We start from the raw sequence: 25,532 nt of genomic DNA, 5'->3' as shown, positions 1-25,532 counted from the left end.
TCTGAAAGAAAAATCAAAAATTTGGGAAATAAATAGTAATTTTTAACTATATCTCTCCGTGATTAAAGATTTCATGAATTTCTAGAACAATTTTTTTCTAATAAATTAATTAGAGAAGATCTGTAATTTGTGGTATCTATATTTTGATTTCTCAAGAGGTCTTAAGTCGTTATTTGCTGCAAGCACTCAAGCCATTAGTTAAACTAGAATTATTAATAAGGAATAAACAGCATCATCATATTTGATTAATTAAAAATTCACATAAATTTCAAAACCTGATTTAAATATCAGCGCGGATCATAGAATTTTCAAAGGAAGGCCTCACAGAAACTATATTCGAATATAATTGTGCTTTTCTCTATAGTAAATTCATAATTGCCACAGAATAATTTGACAGATCACAGTAGTGAAAACATTTAATTAAATTTGGATAAAAATTCGTCACTGAAATTTCAATTTAGAAGTAAGAAACTCTCTTAGACTTTCAACTAAAACAATGACTGGGTCTGGCCTTTACGAGTGAGAATATTTGTGGTAACGGGATATTTTCAGCAAAAAAAATACGACTTTTCTTAATTTAGAAAAATAAACGTAAGAAAAACCTAAGTATATTACATAGACTTATAATAACAAATGACTATCGAGAAATTCGAACATGAATGCATCAAAAACTAGATCAAAATGAAACTTTAAAGTGTTTCCAATTATCACCGTTGAAATAATACGTCTAACAGCAATCAAATAGCTTTTCATGCTTAAATTTCTCTTATAATGATTCGTTAAAATTTGATAAAATTTTATTTATTTACTTATTAGTTTTCTTAAATATTTAAACATTAAACAATTAATACTAATCAAAGTAAAGATATTAATTCTAATGTTCTTTTACGTGATGTTTGATAGAATAAGGGAAATAGTTGCGGAATATATAGTGTTACTAATATTACGGCAGACATTTTATTTAAAAAATATTTTCGTTTAAATGAAAATTAATTTAATTGATTATATGCAAGAATCCTTATTAAATATGAAATTTTCAAAATTAAAAATAATGAAAAGTTGGATTGAGTCACTATTCGAAAGGAGAAATACACTTTAAAAAATTCTGCAACAAATTATGGTAAAAAGTAATGGCACTCCGGGTGCCAGTACTTTTTACAATAAAATCCATTTTTACCGAAGAGAGAGAACAAACAAATCTGATGTACCATAATTTTTACAGTAATAATACCTTAATCACTGAGGCAATCTAATTAAATAAATATTACAGTAAAAATTACGATATAATAGTTTACGAATGATGCACCCATATTGTCGATATTTTATAACGTTATTTGATTAGGAATTTTTTGCAACGTATGATGTATAAAAAGTTGCGTTCATTACATTTTATAGATCAAAAGAAAATTTTTATAGGAATAAAATTATTTTGTAGCAGAATTTCTTGTTGGTAGAATTTCTAATGCTTGGACACAATAAAAAACTTTTCTAATATATAGAGCTCTAATAAATATGCCGTTTGTGTTAAATGCTTAAACTTTGTTAAGAATAGAAAAGTATCAAAAACTATTATCCAGCTCAAGCGGGTAAGAATAAGCAACAGAAATTCGAAATTTTTAATTTACAACCTCAGTTTTTATTGAAAAGGTGCCTTCTTAGTAAAAAAAATATAACTATAAGTTGTAACGATATTTGGCGATTGTTACGAATTCTGAACAAATCAATAAAAACAATTTCCTTACGCTGTTATTTAACTAAAATAATCCCAAAATACGCTGTTAAAATTATTTTTTAAATTACGGTACAAAAAACCGGCACTCTGGATGCATCATTTGCAAAATATAATCCATTTTACCATAAAACCCATTTTCGCCATAAAAGTTTATACCGTAAATTTATCATTAATATATATTTAATTTGAGTGATTCAGTGATTTTACGGTAAAAATTACTGTAAAAATTGCGAATTATTATATTTTGTTCCGGAAAAACGGATTTTATTGTGAAAAGTACCGATATCAAGAGTGCCGATGTTTTAAATTGTAATTTGATAAAAAATTTTTGGCAGGGTAGTGCCACTGAAGCTTTTGTTAAGTTATATTTTATTTCTAGACTGCATTTAAAATTACCTTATTACGATTTTTTATTATTATTATTGTTTTATTACTGTGCCTTAGTATTAAAAAAATTTAAAAAAAGCATTATTTCTTAAATAAACAGATTCAATGAAGTAGAACCCGAATTCCGCACAGCTGGCTGCGACAGGAGATTAAGACGTCAGATTGATTCTCACAAGATTGGAAGATATGGGTGAAGTTTTTTTTTCAAATAACTTAAAGTCTAGAATAAATGTCGGAAAAGCAAGTGTCAATATAATGAAAGACATGAAAAAAAAATTAGTTTCTTTTTCTTTGTAATTTTTTCATCTTAAATATTCTAAAACGTTTCAATTTGTTTACCTAATTTTACTTTAGCATTTTTCTAAATGATAAAGTAAATATAAAATGTTAGCTAATTTTCAATAACAAAAGTATAAGTGATAATCATTGAAGTTCGCATAGTTCATTATACATAAGAAATTCATTAAAAAATCTATTTTATAAAACTTAAAAATTTATCGCTTGTAATTTAATCTAAACTTCGATGAAAAGTAGTGTAACTTTTACTTTTGAAAATTTTATTTCCTTTATTAATAATTTTAACACTACATATGATTTATTTCTAAGTTTTAAAAAAAAATTATTCCGATGTTCTGATTGAATTTAATGCAAAAAAAAATTAAATTGCCTAAATTTTTAAACACATATCTTATAAAGTTGACAGTGTTTATTTTAAGTCCTTGTAAAAATGTTCGTCTCAACGCCAGACTGTTTGACATGAATTATACAATTACTTTCATTTTATGCTTTTAACTATTTTAGTATTTAGGATGAACGACTGGGAAACTCTTAAATATTTTTTCAATAACTAAGCGTTTAATGTGTTCCAAAAATTTATAATTTAAGAGTAAGCTGAAAAAATAGTTCCAAATGATTTTTTAAACTAATATTTACCAACGAAATAACTAAAACTATTAAATTTTTAAACCCAATATTTAAACCATTATATCTAAACCATTAATTTATTCTTAGAGAAAATGTGACACATTCAAAAAAGCTATATACTTAATCAAATAGATAAAATCTAAATATATATAAGTTTGACCAATGATAATAGTTTTTATGTAAAATTAATTAGTGATGGCTAATTCCACCTCTTATAAATATTTGTAAAATACACTTTCAAACATTATTCTTCACCATAGACACTTTTATTTAAATTGATCTTTTCAAGTACTAGTAGTCTAAACAAATGGAAAAAGTTGCAATTAATGCATAATACAGGTATGTATTTTTCAAAAAATAACGATTGTAAGTTAATTTAAATTTCTTTCAAAGCTTATATTTAACTCAATAATAAGAATTTTTATTTAGTAAAAAGCTCTGATATATTTATAGTCGTATGCTATTGATGCGTTTTCAGTCAAAATTGCTAAACTGTATCAGATTTACTTTTCTTATATCGAAACAAATCACTAAATATACTGAAGAAGAATGTCTAATTCCAAATGCCTTCCCATACGTAAACAAATTACATTATTTCAGATAAAAATTCAAGCCCACTTAGCATCAGAAATGCTGTGATTTTAACTTTTCTCCAATTATTTTACGAATATTTTCTATATTTGCTCTTACTTTAGCAATTACTTTATGGTTTTGAACATTATGCAAGTAATACTGCTACTTGACTTTATTGTCAGATTCATATAGTAATGACACGAAATTTTACCTATCTGAATTTCTTCCTAGTAACACGCCTCAGTGACTCAGGGGTCAGAGCACGTGCCTCTCGAGGAAGTGACCTAAGTTCTTCCGTCATCTTAAGTTCTTAGTCGACTTAAGACATTCATAACTGACTCTACTAGAAATTTAGAGATTAAATTTCGCAGCGAAAACCATGTCCTTTATGGTAAAAGACAAAAAAGTTATTTTTGTAGTAAAAATTTGTTTTGTTACGTTAAAAAATAAACCTGATTAAGAATTTTCTTTTCAATTTTTAGGATAAAAACCTTGTTCTTAATGGGGTAATGGTGATGAAGATAATAAAAATAATATTTATATTTAATGACTAATAAAAAAACACTTTTATGAGTTTATATGCTCACATTAAATTTTATGTTTAACGACCTAGTATTGCATCATTTTTTGTTCATATATAGAAGCAAATGTCTAAATAGATTGGATAAGGATGTCTTATTCAGAATTCTTTCACACGCAATACATTTAGTTCACTCAGAAGTGAACTTGAGTTTTTCGAATCCATCCTAACATTCCAGGAATTCTGTTCTTCAGAATGATCATAGTTGCTTTTTTTCCTCTGCAAAATTGGGAAATGTTCAGAGATGCGGAACAGAATTTGATTTACCTTAGTATTTTTCTCGTTTTTAGAAAGAATAGAAAAATAAGCCTCTCCGAAACACACGCCAAAATGCCACATTTAGTCAGATAAAGAGATAATCCTATTGGTCAATCGTTCAGAATCCTTAGATACCAATCTCTGATATGAACGGTATGAAATTCCAATAAAATCAAAATGCATTTCTATGTTAAGAAAAGTCTTAGTCCTCCTTTCTTTTCTTTATAAACCTAAATTTCATTGAATTTGTAAGTACCAAGCTCACTGTTTCTATTTTTTCCTTAAAAAGACTTCTTGGGCACTTTAATTCATTACTTATAATAATTTAAAATAGTTTATTTCTGTGTCAGTTTTATTTTGTACATTAATTGCATAGATAAAAACAATATAAACACAATACAACTAAGAGATACACTTACGGTATCCGACAAGTTTTAACAACTTTATTTTTTAAATGTTAATAAAAAAAATTTAAAAATTAGTTTATTTGTTTTATTGTGTGTAAAAACTTATAAAACTAGTATGAAATATAATATTATTATCATTTTTTTTTATGAATCGCCATTTTAGGTAAAAATAAGGCATTCTTCTGCATATACGCTAAACATTACAAAAAAACTTATATCGCCTGAAACAGAAAATCCCTTGAGTATTTTATTTAAAAGGCTATCAACTATGCTTTAAACTGTCATAAAAGTCGATGCATGTACTACTGAGTTAAGGATCAATCTAGTTAAAAAAGCTACTTTTCAAAAATTTCCGCACTTCTCTTTGCGAAAAACAAGCATAAAAATAAAATTCTGCATTTTTCTCTTAGTCTTTAGTTCAAAACATGTTTGCTGTAATCATAAGCACTCATGAAAAATTGTAGACAATTATTTTAAAAATAACATGAGGTATCGTGTTTAACGTGGTGTAAAATGTGCTAAAATCTAATTTTGAGATAAAATCATTCAAAGGCTTAAAATTATTTGTCTATCCACTATTATCACCTTTCACAAAATTTGCCATAATTTTATTAATCAATAATTGGAGTGCAAACAAAAGTAAAGTATTTTTTGAATTCTAAGATTACAGGGATTCTAAATTTATAATAAACCAATTTAGAAAATATTGCCCTCAAACAATTTATATAAAATCGTAAAAATCGTTGCCTTAAAATCATATTTTGCAGTGTTCAACTATTAAATTTGCTGTACCATATTTCCCATTGAAACATATATTACTTAATTACGGCTCAACTTGAGCAGAAAAAATATTCAATTTAATATCTTAATATGGTTTCTAATGATGTGCAACGTATTGAGGTTCAGAACAATGATTTTACGTTCATCGTTGAAGTGCTTTTCCTGAAATTGTAAATAGAAAATTGTGAACAAAATAATGTGAACTAAATTATAGATATATTTTTTTCCCTCAGCGTAGCACTCATTAGAAATTTATACGTCCAAATTCTTAGTAAGTTTTGAAAGTCATTTAATTAAACAATTAATTAATGTTACGAAAAAAAAGTATTATCGGTTTTCTCATGAATGACAGGACAATGTGAATTTGATAGAGTTCTTGCACTAGCTTTAAATTTTTCCTGTCATCCAGTGGTCTCACTATTGAACTAGTGGAAACTGGATCAGAAAATGGAGAAAAAGAACAATTGAAACACTTTAAAAAGACTTTGAAAATAGAATTTCAAGAACAGATGGAATGAATTTGGTTGTTACAGTTTTTTCATGCTTAGTTACATATTTTGAGTACCAACTGCTTTAAATATGGTTACTTTTAGTAACTAAGATCTTGTAATTTAGGGTAATATAAAACTTTATTAAATGCATTCTTTACATTGCTTTGTAAACAATGTATTATTTATCAGAAAAAAAATTTGCTTCAACAAAACTGTTTTACAGTGTTACCATTATTTTATTCATTTCTGTATACTGAAACGAAACAACTAATTAATCTCATTAAAAAGTGGGATCTGCTACAAGCATTTTATAACTTTACTTTTCAGAAAACCAGCTTTAAATTTATTTGGGAGTTTTCTCTATTTTTCTACATTTTTAAAGTATTATAAATTAATTAGAGCTTATTATAAAAAAATATGTTAAAGAAGAGAAGATAGCTATAATTGCTTACAGAAAAGTTCAATTTTTAAATTGTAAATTTGAGGCAAAATTACAATTAATTCAGTCAAAATACGCATTAAAAACAGATGAAACCTGTAATTATTAATACATATTTTAAATATTAGGTGCAGTTTTTTTGTTTTGAATACAAAAACATTTATAACCAAGACAACAAATATTCTGACATTGATGCAATTTCTTTTAAATATTGTTCACATTTTTCCCGTCAAAATCATTTTTTCCAGGTCATATGTAAAAATGCATTTCGTTCAGTTGCTTGTTGAAACAAATTTTTGAAAGTTTACTAAACTTGTTTCATACAAGCTAATCGTAATGATGATTCAGGGGCTTAAACAATATAATGTTCAATCAATCAATGCTCAATCTCAAACCTATAGAATGTATACCGTTTTTCCATCGTAGTTAAGGTTTTTGACTATGGTTCTCAAATACTCCTAATTCAATTCCAGCTGGCAGCCAACGAATATCTTCTGCACAACTCCACATTGATGGTCATGCACAATTAACAAACAACTATCGCAGATAGCCGCACTACACTACATCACAATGTTTTACGATGCACTTTTGCTCAACAAACATGATCACATTGATCTCTTTCAACGTTTTTGACATTAGTTGTAAAATTACATTGGAAAACAGTAAGTTCTATTTTTAACGCAAGATTTTATTATGTACAGGTTTTAATTGAAAATAAAATTATCTTACGCATTGTAATAAAGAATGAACAATTTGCCGTCTATGCGATAAATGAGCAAAACCATATTCTATCTGGTAATGATTTGATGCATGGTATTCGCAGTTTAATTTTCCATTTACCATTTGTTAATCAATATGTTAAAAAGAAAAAAAAATATTTTATGTTAAATTTTTGACTAATTTTTCTTAATTACAAAATATCAATATTTTATTTAATACACAGATATACGATCAAAAATATCATAAATTACACACATTAAAAATTTAAATAAAAAATAGCTTTTGCAGAAAACATGCAGAAAAGTCCTAATTAATGCTTAAATTTTCATTTGTATAATATATCAGATTCGAAAGAATAAAGAAAAAACACTACTTTAATTGGGGAGCACTTGATAAATTCTAATATGTGTTTGAAACAAGCATTAGTGATTTAAAAATGCTAAAAAAATAATTATCAAAAAATTATTATTTATTTTTCAAAACACAGTTTGGATTAATTGCATTTCCCTAAAGGCGGACATTTATTCTATTTGTTTCTTAATTACATCCTGTTGAATCTTTCACCTAGAAACTTACAAGACTTCTTAAAAAAGAATTTAACGTTTTCTTTTTAATTTTAATTAAAAATTCTTATTGCCTGTTACAATACTGCAAAAAGAAACTTTTTTTTTAAATTTAAATCCTACAGCCATAAATATATTCGAGAATACTTCTTTTTTTTAATAAGATGTATTTTTTAAACACATGTGAATCTACGTGTTTCTTTCTTTTTTTAAACTCAGTTATGTTAAGCTTTTTTGCAGTTGACAGCTCACATTAAAATATAATAAAAATTAAAAATATATATATGCCCCAGAATATTTCTAAATGGTGAGTCAGGTATGATATATCAATTTAAAAATAGATTTTTTTTCATTTGACTTTAAATACATATATATTTATTTATATATATAAATACTTTGAAAAAATTATATGGCCTCCTCGGTCACCCGACCTATCATGTNTATATATATAGATAGATAGATAGATAGATAGATAGATAGATACATAGATAGTAATAGATAGCAACCCGCATGACTTATAGTGAATTACATTAAATTTATGTAGGACGAAATCTGCCTATTGAATATAAGGATGATTAATAAAATAAACGAAAAATATTATAATTTGCTTTGGTTAGAAACCATTCCTTAATTAGTGAAATTACAATTTATTTATTTTCTTAAACTTTTCTGAAAGCTCACCGAGGGAAATTTCAGACGCTCTAAATTTCATTTAAAATTAAGTTGATAAATTTAATTAAAATTTATTTTGTAAAATAGTCAAGACCAAACTGTAACAAAAGGTAAAAGCAACTTGTGTACATCATCTGTAAAAACTAATTAGGTTCGATTTTTACCGCTAAATTTTGTACCATAATTTTTACAGTAATATTTGCTTAACTACAGTAATTTAATCATTTCATAATAAATATTACCTTAAGAAATTAAGTTCATCAGATTTTTGTTCCTCCAATTTATACAGTAAAAATGTTATTAAAATGGCAGAAATGATAATGAAGTGTAAAAAAGAAAACTCCTCTTACAAACTTTTATAATTAAACGCTGAAAATATTAAAATTTGAATAAAAATATTTATATTCTTAAAAATGCAATTACTTTAATAATGCTTTTTTCTCACAGTTTTGAAACACTGAATACTATAACTAACTTTAATATTTCTCCATAGGAAAATAATCAAAAATATTACTATTTACCTGAGTATATTACGAAAAATGAATACTACTATTGCTTATTTACAAACTCATTTTAATGAATTTGTGCATATTTCGCTCAAATGCGTTTTTATTGTTAAATAATTAATTACTTTAATTATTAATGTGCTATTTTTTAAATTTTTACTTTGATAATGACGTGATTTAATATACCTAAAATAGAAACGACTTCTTCCCAATATCCGCAACAAAGTAATTCGGATCTTTTCAACGGTTTATTTTTTATCATTTCATTTTTGTTTCACGATTTGTTTTCCTAATCAATTTTTAATCTTTCAAAATTATCAGATATTTTAACATTTTAATATATCCTCACTAACAGTGAAACATATTATTTATCCTATTTAAACTATCAACAGTCGTATTTAAATTATTTGTGAAAAGTTAATTAGCAATAGAATTTTAAATTAAGAGTACAGCCTACAGATAAATAAATAAAGTACATTGTGAATTTTTTCCATACTCTTCTAAGCTATTAAAACATCCAATTGTGTTAAAATTTATGTTTTATAAAGAAATTCATTTCAAAATTTTATATTGGGCAATTTCATTTATAATTTTAAATTTTGGATAAAGTTTTCGTTTTATTTTTTATACAAATAAAGACAATATGCGTTGTCAAAAATGGAGTCAATTCGGCTTAAGAAAAATAAGTTGCACGAATTTAAAAGTTTTTTTTTTTTACTTTACTTTTTACTTTATGTATTTTACATTATTCTTCAAATTTGGATTCACAAAATAATTGATGATTTTGGCATAATAATGTCAAAATAATTTTGATATAAAGATGTATTTAAATTTAAAGGAGATGCTTTTAAAACGCATTTTAAAAATGTCTCTTAAATGTTTTTTAAGCACATAGGCTATATATAAATAAATTTATTCTTTTTTTGTAATTGATAATAATAAAGCCGGAATAAAATGAGTGAAACTACTATCAAAACAGGAGCAACCCTAATTATCTCTAAGAATTGTCCTATTCCTTGTTAAATCCTACTAGAGGTTAAAAAGTGCTTGGAAAAAAAAACCAGAAATGTCAAGAAAATGAAAGGAGTTAAAAATGTACAATTACCAGCGTTCTGCTAAGCGAACAAATTTTTTATTCATACAATGTTTCAATATTAGTTTTTAAGTTTGTCAACGGATAGTTTTGCTAGACAATGAGACATTTTTGTTGCAACATAGTGATTTGTATGTCGGACGTGCGCACAAAGGACACTTGCAAATAAATCAGTTGGAGAGGTACGGCAATCAGTGGAAAAATATTATTCCACAGTTTTTTTTTTCAATCAGCAAAACCATCATGAGATGAAGATCATGAGCTATTTACAATTTATTGAGAATTAATTCATGTTTCTTAAGCAATAGTTCTGCTAGACAGTGAGATATAACGTTTTTGTTGCATCACGAGACATGTAAAAGGACGCGTGCAAATAATTCATTTGGAGAGGTACGGCATTCAGTGGGACAAAGCTGCACTTCAGTTTTTTTTTCAATCAGCGAAAACATCAGCAAATGAGGTTCATGAGTTATTTAGAATTTAATGAGAACTAATTCGTGTTTCTTAAGAAAAATGCATAAATCGTATATCTTTATATTTTCTAAAAAAAAAATATTCTTCAAATCATCGATAAGTTATTTTTGAAACGATGCGCGTATTAAAACAGAGATAATTATGGTTCTAGAACATCGCGCTCCTTAATTCATGCCTGAAAGGACACAGTAGCATCAGGAATATTATCTAGTTATAGTTATATTTTAAATGTTTCGTAAACTTTATTAAAAAAGCAAACTCTGAAGATTTTTTTTTCTCATTTCCATTTTACCAATTTACCTTTTTTTAAATTTTACTTCGATTTTTCTTAAAATGGAAAACAAAATTGGAAACGGAAATTATTTTTGATGTAAACAAATGAACAAGATGATAGAAAAAGTAATTGGCTGCATTAAAAGAGACAGATTTTAATCAAATACTTCTTACTGAATTTGAGTGTCTTCTTTTTTTCTGATTTGGTTAATTCTGCCTGTCACTTTAAAAAGAAATGTCACCACATATTGTATTTAGTTTATGCAAAAATGATAATCATGAAGGCTATATTTTTTAAATCAAGATATTCAAAAGTTAATATATACTGATTATTATGTACTGATTACGTATTGTATGTATTAACATGTTTTTACTAATTACGTAATGTTACGTATTAATTATATATTGATATGCATCAGTTTGCAGGAGTACAAACCAAATATAGCATTCCCATTAATATTCCCACAAACATTCCCAAATATAGCATATTAAACTAAAGTAAAATAATAATGTCTAAAAATATATTAAATAAAAGCTTAGAAATCTAAAACGAGAAAAAAAATTATAATTTTATCTTGGAAACTTGGAATTATAAATAGTTCCCGTTTTATATATTATCTATTGCTAATATTTCTTACTAAAAACTTTAAGCTCTACTGTTTATTTTAAATTTTCAGTGAAGCAAATGAAAATTCTTGACATAAATCACTAACTGCAAAGAAACGAACTCAAAGTTTTCTGGAATAACACTTATTCAAAAAGATGCAATGTAATCAACACAAAAAAAAACATGTTCTATAAAAACTAAACTTTATGCTCTTGGCTTTAAGAATTACTTAACCGAAAAGTTACTCCTTTGTTTCGGCGCTTCTGCAATACTTTTTGTTTTATAAAAGAGAATTTGCCCTTTATGCAGTTACAAATACTTTGCAGTTAGCGATATATGTAAACAAATGAATGGTAGTATATTATTGCAGTAAAATTTTCTGTTACCATTCAACTGCAAGCTTTATAATTTGTCTTAAAATAAAAAAAAATATTAAAAAGCAAAAAATATAAAAAGTACAAAATATAAAAATATTAAAAAAACAATAAAAATTATTTTTAAAAAAAATATAATAAAGATCATAAATGATCAAAATAACAGTACAAAACAAATTGAACTTTCATTTGCATAACCTTCAACCTAATTATAATATAAAAAATTCCGTATCAAATTACAGTAAAAAGTACCGGCACTTTTATGGTGCCGTTACATTTAGACATAAAATCTATTTTTACTGTAAAACTTTACGAAACAAAAAATCGGATATATTGTATTTCTTACAGTAATATTACTGCAAAATCATTGTAACTAAATAAATATTACAATAAAAATTTCGGTATAAAACTTTACAGTAAAAATGGATTTTTCAGTAAAATGGATTTTATGGATGATATGCATTCAAGAGTGTCAAAACTGTTTAACTTAGTTTTAAATGTAACAAACTTCCAAAAAAGCTATACATCCACTCTTTTTCATCTACTGTAGATAAAGTAAGAATTCACCGTTAGGATAAATACTGAAAATGATTTTATAGTCATTTTAAAAAATATATCTAGTGCCAAAATATCCACTTCCATTTTAAAATTAAAAAGTAAATTACAAATACAGATTTCCTGAAATTTTATAAGAAAAATTAAAATCAAAATCTTAAAAGGTGTTTTGATAGTTTATATCTTTAAAATCATTTGAAGTAAACCCTAATAAGCTATTTTCAATATCCTTAGACTATACGAAACATCCTAAGCTTTCTCATTTTCATTATTTCTTTTTTTTCGTATTTTTCCTTTTTGGAAGTTTACTAATGACAGCTTTATTATGTCAATACGACTAAATTATAGCTACTTCCATTAATCTGAGTTCTCAACTGAAAAAAATATTCTGGTCTTAAAAACTTTTAGAACACACCCAAGTCGCTTTTATTATCTGTTTTTCAGTTCTTTTCCTTTCCTTTTTTCAAAAATGAATATAATTCCTCATCGATGAAAAGAAATATTTATTCCAAATGCAAAACGCTCTATTAAAGTAATTACTTTGAGAGCTCTTTTTACGTTTCCTTCTACCATCAAAATCCTCTCATTTTGAGGCATTAAACTTTGTCTTCGTGTATTCAAAGAATTTGTTTGAACACATAAATTTAGCATTTTTTAAGGCTGTTCCTTAAATAGAAAAATATATTTCAAAAAATAATTCTGAACAAAATAAATTAAGAATAAAATTCTATAGTTAATGGCATTGCTTTGCTACCATGCTAAATTCTACATACACGAGCAATTTAAGAAGCTTTAGATTACATAATGGCCTATGGAAACTCTACTTTCTCGCATTTTATTCAAATTTTAAAGTTTAATACTTTTTAAAGAATAAATCTGAACTAAAAAGCATTGTTTACATTAGAAATATAATTGAGTTTGATTCACTGCAATAAAATCTAGGAGCTTAAATCTGAAATAAATTCAATTTTAAAAGCTTTTGATTATGTGATTGCCATTGGAAATTCTGCCCTTAAATTTTATCACATACATTCTGAATTATAGAATTCTGCTCTCTTCATTATCCTGTAAATTTTTTCAATTATATTTTTAAGGAACTAATGTAAAATGAATTTGTTCTATGTTCCATTGTTCTAAAAAAATTTGCCAGGCCTCAAGAGATAAAAACTATAACGGAAATTACATGTTACTTTGAAAATATAACTGATTTTGATTCACTGTATTATAATTTAAATAATTCAACCTGAAATCAATGAAAAGGAAGACCGTACAATTATGCATTATATTTAAAAAGCTTTTAATTTTAAAATTTTAATGCCATTGAACTTTATCTTGTTTATTCAAAGAATGTGTTTAAACACATTAATTTACCATTTCTTTATAGAAAAATTAATTTAAAGAAAATACTTTTTAACGAAAGAAAATAAGAGTAAAATTATATAAATAATGGCTTGTGGTCAATTCTGGATACAAAATTCCAGATATAATTTATAAAGCTATAGATTACATAATGACCTATGGAAATTCTTCCTTCTGAATTTATACAAAATTTTAAGTTTAATATTATAAAAAGAGCAAATTTAAAATATCAATTACCTTTTACATTGGAAATATAATTGACTTTGATCACTACCTTATAATTTAAAAGCTTAGGTCTTAAATAAATTCAATTTCAAAAGTTTCTGATTATATAATTGCCAAAGGAAATTCTGCTAACATTTTATCATACTTCAAAATTTTTCAATTATATTCTTAAGAAACTAATATAAAATATATTTTTCCTTTGATCTATTTCTAAGTAATCTTTTGTCTAGTCTTAAGAAATAAAAATGAATAAAAATTTAAATTATTTTTTGCATTGAAAATATAATTGATTTTAATTCTGAACATTATAATTTAAATAAAAAAGATTAAAAAAGATTACAATAAAAATAAAAAAGATTACTTCGCTATCATGCCTAATTCTAGTTATGCATTCAAATTAAAAAAACTTCCAATATTATATTAACCAATGTAAACTCCCAGCTCAACATTTTGCCATACTTCAAAGTTACATTATATTTTAAGGAAACAATGTAAAATAGAAATGATTGTGTGAAAAGTATTTCTCGTGATTTACTTCATTATAAATTAAATACTTTAGCTATCATGATAAATTATGGAATCTACCCATTATATATATTTTATATTCATTGAATGCATATTCTATAAATATGCATTCACTTTAAGAACTTCAAACTATACAAAAGCTAACAGAAATTATCTGCTTAACAATTCACTATACTTTAAATCTTATGTTTTTTAGGAACTAGTTCAAAATGGAAATTACAATTTGCATTGAAATTAAATATGTCTTGATTCACTTCATTACAATTTGAAATAACTTGAACATCATGGTAAAATAGTTATACATTCGATTTACAAGGCTTCAGATTTAAACAATGACGAATGATAACTTTCCACACAACATTTTATCATACTTTAAAATTTATATTTTTAAGGAACTTGTTTAAAACATAAATTATCATTTATATTGAATTATAATTTATTTTGATTCACTTTGTAATAATTGAAAAATAAAACTCAGAAGCTAATGAAAAATTAATATTTTATGGTATATATAATTAAGCATCACTAGCTTCTATTATCTTTAAAAAGATTCATTTAAGGATTTTTAATATATATATATATANTATATATATACAGCAATTGATTGAGACAAAACTTAAGTGTGATAAACTATTTCTCTCAATACGGTTCTCTCATATTAAATCTCGTATTAGTTAGTACGTATAAACTGGGAGTTTGCAGGCCTACAGAAGCGTTTCTTTTGCCATCTACTGCTCCAAAAGGATTTAAAACTGTACAGGAAAATGAATTTTAAAAGTGGTTTTTCGGAAAATTTACTACTTCCATGTTGACAATAATTCTTTGTTTTGTTTATTGTGCTTCCATGTAGAAAAATATCCTGAAAAACTGTAGAATACTTATCTGGAAATAAAACTAAGGATTAAATTTTAAGAAAAATTGTCATTTTTAGAAAAATATGATTCATCACTTATTATTACATTTTGCAATAAAAGCCGTAGGTTTCATTGCAACTTGATTTGACTAAGTAAAGTACTCAAAAACTCACTTGTAAGAATTAAAAAAAAATTTTAAATTATGTATGAATGTATGAATTAAAAAAAATTTATGAATTAAAAAAAATATTTTCTCAACAAGCAAATAGGCTCTATAATACAGAAGGTGCATTTGTATTCACACTTTTTAAAGTTGATCTATATTTTTTCTTTCTCAGTTTTCTTTCCTTTTCCTTTTATTTCAACGGATATTATAAATTCTTAAAACTCAATTTGGCGGTAAAAGTTTTATATTTTTCGAACGCGCTGGTACTATTTAAATTGTTTTTCAATCATCCACGCTGTGAACTAATTTAATATCCCTTTTTAAGCCTATAGTTTTGACAAATTTAATTTTTAAGCATCAGCTCTACCAATTAAATGCGGATTTTTTTTTACACTTTCTCTACCATCATTTGTTTCCTGAAATATTTTTTTCAATCAATTTTACATCTATTTATCATTTCCAAATTCATTCCTTTTGTCTTCACTTTATTGAGATGCAACGTTTTGATGTCTTTTGTCAATCGAAATTCATGATAATTTTTAAATTTTGGACTTGATATTCAATATTATTCTGAAGCAAACAATGAAGATTTTTTCCGTTTAATTTTAAATAGCAGCAGCTGTAGTTACAAAGATGGAAGAAGGATCATGCCAAAGATATCGCAAGATTGACGAAAGATGAAATAAAAGACCACCATTTCATGAGAAAAGCCAAAAAAATAACGTATGCTTTCCACGTCATTGAACTATTGTCTTCTGCGTAGAATATTGATGAGCAATTTTTATACTATTATTGTATTTATTGCAAGTGTTTCTCAACGATCTCTTTTATAGATAGATTTTTCTTTTATTTCAGTCATCTTGGAACTTTCATGGTGTGACCTGGAGATAAAGTAATGAAAAGTCTTTTCCACGCTCAAATTAGCTTTCATTTTGTTATCTGTCATCTTAAGCTAGTTGGATTTTCTCAAAGACTGTACTTGATGAATTATATTGATTTTCCAACTTTTCTTTCCTTCTCAAAAAGAAATAAAAAACGTTATGGAATTTTGGTAAGTAATTCAATTAAAAATTATATTTTATATCTAAAAGCCGTTTTTTTTATACACTGAAAAAAAAGTATGGTCAAAACAACCCAAATGTAATAAAATGTACCGTATTTCTGGCTGTATGGTAATAAGAAAATGCTCGTTAATTTTACGGAAGACATTTGGCAATGATTTCCTTAAAACTAACAATAAAATATAGTTCTATAATATGTGATATAATTTGCTAATTTGATTGAACCAAGTCATTAAAACATTGTCTTCTACGCGAAATACTGATGAGAAATTTATATACTAATATTGTATTTATTGCAAGTGTTTCTCAGTGATTTCTTTAATGGAATTTTTTTTTATTTCAGTCATCAATGTACTTTCATGGTGTGACCTAAAAATAAAATAATGAAAACTATTTTCCACAATCAAATTAGCCTTTATTTTGTGATCTGGAATTGTCTTAGGCAAATTTGATTTTCTCAAAGACTGTACTTGAGGAATTATCTTGATTTTAGAACGTTTTTTTTCCTTCTGAGAAAGAAAAAAAAAGACATGGAATTTTCTGTAAGTAATACATTAAAAAAGTATATTTTATATCTAATAGCTGTCTGTTTATACATTAAAAAAATTTGGTCAAAACAACCCGAATGAGATAAAATTAATCGTGTTTCTGGCTCTCTGGTAATACCAAAACGCTCTTTAATTTTTACAGAAGACTTACGGTAAAGATTTTTGTAAAATTAGCAATAAAATATGGTTTTATAATATGTGATAAAATTTGGTAACTGTACTAAAATTTGGTAACTGTACTAAAATTTGGTAATTGGTTAGTGGCATAAAAAGTGGCATAAAACCATTTATTCGGTTAAATACACTTTCAAGCTTTGTATTCTTTACTAAACGTGTAGTAATAAGAACTTCAATTTTGAAAACTGGGGTTTTTTTGTAAATCGTTACTATATAAATGAAATAAATTGCCGAAAGAATAGATTGTATACGGTATATTTAGGTTTTATTAACCATAATTATGTTTTTTTACCAGAAATGTCATTACCATGCAGTACGATATTTTTGCCTATTTTTTTCTCTTTGTAGGAATAACTCTTTTTGCAAAAATAAGGGAATTTATTTCCAAATGGCACATTTGTAACTTCATGATTCTTTAAATCTTCAGATATTGGCAAGAAGCTTTTTATGCAATGCACATTTTTTAAGACTTTATATGATTTCAAAAATTCATGTTTATGATTTGAATGTATAGGTATTTTACAAAACAAATTTGCATGTTTATTAAATGTTTTTGCTTAGGTTTCACCAATACAAAAGGAGAATTTCTCAAAATTTGCTCTTCGCTGTAATTAGTTTAAAAGACACAAATAAAGCAACAATTCATCGAAATATTTAGTCAGGAATTACCTCATTTGATTAAAACTGTATTAGGTTGAAATGTGAATGACATTTAAATACTGAAAAAAAAATTTAATGAAATTATTTTATATCATAATAAGGAAAAACTCTCTCAGAACTGTTTTGTAAAGGACATTCCAATCAAATTTTAAAGACAATTGTTTTCACAATCTTGAAAACCCCAACCCAGAAAATTGTTTATAAAATTCAAAATCCTAGATTTAGATAATGAGGTACATTTAAACGTTTTTTGATGGGTTTTTTTTCAACAGGGCTCATGAGCACTCCCTCCCTTTTAAAGGTCTCACGCCTGATACAGCGCTGAAAAAATTTTAAAAAAAATTAAATAAATTTATAAATTTGAAATTTAAAAACATTTAAATACATTTTTTCTTTGAAATGAAATTCATAAAAAAAGAAAAAGAAAAAAATTGTCATTAATTTATTTTGACGAAGATCAATTTGTATTGTAGTGATTCACATTACTAGGGGACCCCCACAAATTAAGTGGAAAATAAAAAAAAGTCGAAAACAAAACTCAATTTTCTTTTAACCTTGACAATTATGGTAAAAAAAATCATAAATATTTCAATAATTAAGTTATAAAATATTATTTATCTAAACAAATTTATGTTCAGAATAGAACTTTAACATAACATTTCTGAATGATGTGCAACGAGACGGATTTATCATTTTTTTTTCGAAATATGAAAATAAAACTAAAAAATATTGATATGAAAAAAAATAAGTTAGAAATACATATGAGTGAAACTTGAAAAAAAGAAATCTTGATTTTGTACCTCAGTTATCTATTTAATTTTATCTAACAGATTCATATTTTTGCTAAGGTATCACTAAGTTTGGCGACTGTTAATTCGAAAACTTTATTGTTCCAAAAGTACATGTTTATTAAAGAAGCAAACAATCAATCATTAGCATTGTAGTTCAAATTTAAAATTACGAAATTTAGTCTTCAAAAACATTACTTTATTCTTACACTAAACTTGAATTGGCTACACGTCACCTTGTTCTATCTATTTTTAAAGTGAGCATAAAGCCAGCACATTTTTCCTGAAGAAATTTTACTAAACGAAAGTTAGCAGGTGTTAAAACCAACATAGACCGTTTAAGATAATCTTCTGTTTTCCCGAGATAGGAAGACCCACCCATCGTATGATGTGCAAGAGGAGGACCCGATTAAGAATTCTGAACATGAGTGGAAGGAAAAGCTTATGCATAGAAGAATAAAATTGGAAATACCATGGCTATAATTTCCCTGAGATCGCTAAGATACATTTAAATGAAGTACCTCAGCTTTAAGAAATGTGTTAAAGCTAATGATGAATAATCTGCGAAACTAACCTTTATTCACATCGACGTAGCTTAAAAAAAGTGAATATCAGCAATTTATTTCGCTTTTGTAGCTCCATATTTATTCTTTTTTAATTAACAATATTTGTTTGATTTGAAGCTTTGTGGGAAAAAGTATTTTTTGGAAGAAAAAGGGTATGTGTCAAAAGATTTATATTAAATACATTATTTTTATTCCATCATGTTATTTTAAATATTTTGGAGTTTCTCAGCCTTCTTTCTTCCGCTTAACCGATACAGAATTACGGAAAGAAGATTTCTGGTAGCATAATCTAATAAAAAAACACCACTATTCTATACCTATAAACTAGGCTGAATCTCTTTGCCTGTAAACTAGACTGACAGCATTACAAACGGAGTATGTTTGATGACTTAATGTGGTGCAAACTATGACTAGAGATTTTATAACCCGTAAATTACACCGAAAACATTACGAACGGAAAAACATTTTGAGCAAAAGCACCATGATCAAATATCTTTATACCCTTAAATAAGATCAAAAGCATCATAATCAACAGCAGAAGCCTCACGCCCGGTGATCTTTCTACCTATAAACTTGACACAAAAACATTACGAATGGACCTAGTTCAGTCAAAACTTGGAAACGGAAATAACCGGTGCTCAAACGCAAGTAATTTCTTCAATCGCAAAAGCAGTATTAGTTCATTTTCTAAGAGAGGGCGCAAAGTTCAATTGGTTAAATAGGTCCCTACTGCTCACCGGTCAATAAATATTTCATTTTTGCTTGTGGATCTAGTTAGCAGATAGAGAATTCCAAACGGAATATGTCCAGTCTTGTAATGTAGTAAAAAACACACCACGAGTGGAAATTTCTTTCCCTGCAAACCAGGTAAAAAGCATTATGAACGGAGTATGCCTGATCACATTATGTAGAACCACCCCACAGACTTTATAACTCGTAAATAAGACCGAAAACATTACCAACGGGACAAGTCCAGATAAATAATTTAGACCTTTGACCCTTAAATAAGGTCAAAAGCATTACAAACGGAGCTTGTCCGATCTCATAATCTGGAGCAAAACCGCCACGACCGGGGATCTTCATACCCACAAACTTGACGAATAATCCTGATCTAAGTATAGGTTGGAAATGAAAATAGCCGGTGGTCAAAAACGTTGGTATTTGCTTAAATAGAAAGAGCACCTTTCGTTCATTTTCTAAAAGAGGGTGTAGCACTGAATTGGTTAAATAGATTCTTATTGCGCACCAGCTAATAATTACTTCGTTTTTGTTCAATAGATCAAACAGAGCAGAATAAAGTTCATCAGAGCGAGATGTTTGGAAAAGCGCTCTAATATACTTTGAACATTGCTTTTATGTTAAAAATTAGGTAGACCATTTACCAACGAATTGGCCAATTCGGGAGTATGTTTTCCTCCTATGAGCAGATTTTTTATTGAATAACAAAACTGCTTTAGCAATGAGAGTAAGACTGTTTCTCAAAATGCATATTTGTGAGTACGTTAAGCCTATTTCATTTTTATATATATATATTTTTTTTACAAATGCTAAAAAATATTTTTAATATAATAAAAATAATAAATCATATGTGTATCATATTACACTGAGAAAAAAGTATGGTCAAAATTACCAGAATATGATAAAATTAGCCGTGTTTCTGGCTTTATGGGAAGACTAAAAAGCTAGGTAATTTTTACAGAAACTCTTCGATAATGATTTTCGTAAAGTTTACTATACAATATGGTTTTAAAATATATTGTAGAATTTGGTAAATGTGATAAATTTTGGTAACTTTATCCTGATACCTAGGAACGCGACATAAACCCATTTATACGCTTAAATTTACTTTTCAGTTTTTTTTTTTACTAAATGTGTGATAATAAAGGCTATAAATTTGAAAACTAGAATTTGCAGTAAGCCGTCACCATGTGTTTAAAAAATTTATAAATAGTTTAAATACGGAATAATTTGGTTTTCAGTACCAAAAACATTCTTTTTAACAAAAAGGGCATTGCCATACATTACGGTAATTTTACCAGAATGTTTTGCTCAAAGTAGTTTTAATAAAAACATGAGCTCATATAAGTGCTTATGATGTCAAGAAACTTCTGAAAAATCACGAAAATTTTAAAAGACTTAATATATTTCAGTTCGTGTAGCAATCTTAGATTATATTGATTGTACTCAAAGAATTGTTTCGATCCATAGGAAAAACTTTGCTACTTTCAAAGCTACTTTCAATGGTCGCTTAAAATATATACACATAGCTTTTTTTTACGTAAAATTCTTTTAATTATTTATAATAAATCAAAAGCAATTCCATTTTTTTAAAAGAAAAGTATTTTGCTTTGTATTTCAAACAAAAGAATTATAGTTTTGATTAATAAAACGGAAGAAAAGGGTTCAGTAAAATTATTGTTCTCTTTGTCTCCAAAACAAGAGCTACCACAATGAATTGTATACCTGCTCTTTTTTCTTACAGTTCAAGCTCATTTTTCTCTTATTTTTGAAGCAAAAGAATTGATGGGTTATAAAAGTTAAGGTAATAAGCTTTGATTTTTTTTTCTGATCTATAGAAAACTCTAGTTTTGAAAAGGGAAAAAATGTTAGATTTCAAAAGATGGGTATATTCTTTTGTTAGTCTCTCTTACCCAAACGTCAAACTAACTTTGGATGATACTTCTTATAGCAAAAATTGGTGAATAAGAACTCCAGAAGATATTTTTTGGGGGTTCTTTTTTATAAAGTTCAAATTAATAGAATCTAGCCATTCAATAGATAGATATGTATTTTAATCTAAAAATCCATAACTGAAAAGGTATACTTCCATTTCAGAAACAATCTTATATTTATTAAATCAAAATTAAAATATGTTTTGTCAAACATATTCAAGCATATGTCTGATATTTTTGTTTTCAAAATCAATATTATTTTTATCTTAATTTTCATTATTTCAAAAACTATTCTTTCACATAAAGTACGTTGTTAAAATGCATTTATTTACATAAAGTTTATAATATGAATTCAGTAAAAATAACTTTGTGTTTTCATTTATGTAGAATTAAGAAAAATTGAGTCATAAACACAATGTAATGTCGATCGTTAATGTAAAATTGCTAATGCATATAAAACATTTCGCTAAAAACTGCATGTATGGTACCAGAGTTTTAGGTAAATCGCTATCTCATTCCGGCTTTGAAAGAGAATGTAATTAATAATCTCAATTCATTTCTTACGGGGATTATATATTTTTAAATTTGAGGATTATTGTAGTTTTATATATTATACATTTTATAGTACAGCGATGTATCATAATACTATTGTCAATACTATAAAATCTGTTAAAGATAAAAATATAATAATGAATTAAAGATAAAAATATAAAAGCATAAAATTGTATATCCTCAATATATACATTAATCTTAAAAAAACTATATTAACGTTGCATTTGTCGGAAGTTGAGAAAATTTTCTATATATAGGTTACAGTAAATCAGCAAAGACTTACTAGTTTGTCAGGATTTTTTTTCCTAACTATAACAATCATAGTAACAACATCATAGTAACTAACTATAACAAACAGAATAGTAAATGATTGAAATTTCAGAACAATTGAATAATTTATTGCAGAGCTACAGTAACAAGTTCAATAAGGTGTTGACCCGCCTCTAGCCTGGATACAAGCTGCCACATGGCGTGGCATAGACCGATAAGGCTCCCGGATGGTCTCTTGCGGTATTTCCTGCTAAATTTGATCAAATTATCGAACGAGGTTATCAACAATCCGTGCCAGATGCCCTCCCATCATATCCCAGACATGCTCGATGGGAGAGAGATCTGGTGATCTGGCAGGCCAAAGAAGAGTTTGACAAGCGTGCAGACAGTTCATAGCAACACGTGCCGTATGTGATCTGGCATTGTCCTGCTGAAACACCAGCCCAGGGAGCTACAAAAGGAACGGTAGCAAAACAGGTCTTAGGATGTCGTCGACACACCGCTGTGCTGTAAGTGTACCTCTAACGACGACCAAAGGGGTCTGGCTGTCAAAGGAAATGGCACCCCAGACCATAATGCCTTGTTGAGGGCCGGTGTGGCGTGCCCCCCCTCTGCCCTGTGCGTCTCCAAACACGTCTTGGATGACCGTCAGGAAACAGTTGGAAGCGGAATTCGTCGCTAAAGACTATACCTCCTCAGTCGGCATCATTCCAGCCATATCTGTTCAAAACATTCATGCATACGAAATTTCGAATTCTTGGTGCGTCGATTTTTTTGTTATATATATATGTTTATATATAAGCAGCAGTTTTATTTTATTAGTTTTTTCTGATTTTAAACTTCCATGTTTATGTGAAATATACTCGAATATACACATTGCCAAGTATTGTAAAACAAATAATATTTTTTAATAATTTTACAATTGCATCTCACTTTAGAATGCTATTTTCACGTCATAGGGACAGTGAGACATAATTTTTCATTGTTTTTTTATGTATATAAACAACAATATTTTTACATAATCACTTTTAATACTAAATTACACAAAAATACATATGAACTATGCATAGACAATATGCTGTATATATATAGTGTAGCGTTGTGCCTCTTTTATGCATACGTAATGGCACTGAGCTGGAACTGTGTTTGAGTTTAATCAGTAACTTCAAAAGCTAGTGTAAGTAAAACTTCTGAACTAAGCATCTTCGATCATGGGCAAATTGCCAATGATTGAATCGCAGGTCATCCCTTTGCGGAAAGTGTCCGATATACAAGGTTGACAGTTTCAAGAGTAAACCGTAGTATTTCAAGGAGATATATTATATTCAGGTGAGCAAAATATATTTACGTGACATTTTTTAGGAACCACATTAATCTATGTCACGCGTTGTGCAGGAGACAAAAACATGAAATCATCCAAGGGGCATTCAACTACCAAGTGAAGTAATCTGAATTGCATAATTTATTTGACATTTCTCATAAGTGTATTTTAAAATTTAAGTATTATAAGAATAGAAATTGATTTAATGACTCATATAAATAGCGCTTCATATCACTGAAAGTTGTTTTCAAAACTATTTTAACTATATTATTAAGATAGCGTCATCTTGAAAAGTAAAGCGAGAAAAGAAATCTAGGAAACCATACATTTCCAAAGAGACTGTGTTACAACAATACTGAAGATAAATGCTACCTTTCAGGTTTTTATGGCTTCACTTTAAAATGTATTGTGATTTCTTTGGTTATAAATCTTTTAAAATAAATGTGTCACGTCGCAAAAGGCGCAATGAAAAAAGACCGATTGGAAGTCTTTTATAATCATTCACGCATTTAAGTTGAGTTGGATAATAGACTTTGTTTAGCCATGCAACGAAACATTTTGTAAAAGCTTTTCTCTTGTTTTATAACATAATCTAAATATATTAACAATCAATTTCAAATAGATATTAGTATTACTTCATTGTATTATAATCAACACATTTAATTTCTAAGTTGAAATGAAAACTTATGCTACTTAACGGTAAATTTAAATCAGGCTAGTTTCACTTACGTTTGTATAAATCTTTAAAGAAATGAAGTCAAAGGGATACTTTACTGCAGTGTTTCCCAAAGTGTGGTACGCTTACCCCCAGGGGTACGGAACAGTTCAGCGGGGGTACGTGTACCTATGCGAAATATCTTACAACAAACGAAAATTTCAAAAATTTTTATTTAAAAGTAAAGCTAGAATCGAAAGAGTCTACTAGAAGCTAAAATTAAAGCTTAAAATCAAAGCTATTTTTTGCGGAGTTAACTGTTAATAATTAGTGGTGTCAACAGTCAGTTGTGATTTTTAACTATTGTGCAATTTTTTTATAGTAAAAATTACATAAACTTTTTTTATTAGTGGTACACAGTGTTACGAAAAATTCAGAAAGCGTACGCAGAAGTCGTAAGTTTGGGAAACACTGCTTTACTGTATTCTCTTGTGAAAAGTTTGATTAAGTACTATCTTACAATCCCGTGAAAAACTTCAGAATAGACATGATCGCAAACTAAAAAAGTAATAAAAATGTAAAATCATTTTATTTCAATCTTATTTTTGTTGGAGCAAAACCATTTAAAACTCATGATAATCACAGATCTTCAGATCGCAAAAACAAGCTTTTGCTTCGGTTTTTGTTATCTTTTTCCCAGATAAGAGTACATACAAAATGTTTTC

The 25,532-nt window shown here is 27.1% G+C and overlaps 1 long non-coding RNA gene across 1 annotated transcript in view; it reads right to left on the bottom strand.

The window, feature by feature from the left end:
* Positions 1-16,995: 16,995 nt before the first annotated feature.
* The window catches only part of LOC139427140 (uncharacterized), a 165,808-nt gene continuing 157,271 nt past the window's right edge, over positions 16,996-25,532 (bottom strand). The window contains exon 3 of the long non-coding RNA XR_011638298.1: positions 16,996-17,107. This is a non-coding gene — a long non-coding RNA (uncharacterized lncRNA). The remainder of the gene's footprint in view (positions 17,108-25,532) is intronic.

This window comes from Parasteatoda tepidariorum, chromosome X1 (assembly GCF_043381705.1).
Source record: "Parasteatoda tepidariorum isolate YZ-2023 chromosome X1, CAS_Ptep_4.0, whole genome shotgun sequence".
Classification (NCBI taxonomy): domain Eukaryota; kingdom Metazoa; phylum Arthropoda; class Arachnida; order Araneae; family Theridiidae; genus Parasteatoda; species Parasteatoda tepidariorum.
The sequence above is the reverse complement of the archived record's forward strand: the minus strand, read 5'-3'. Positions and strand labels throughout refer to the sequence as shown.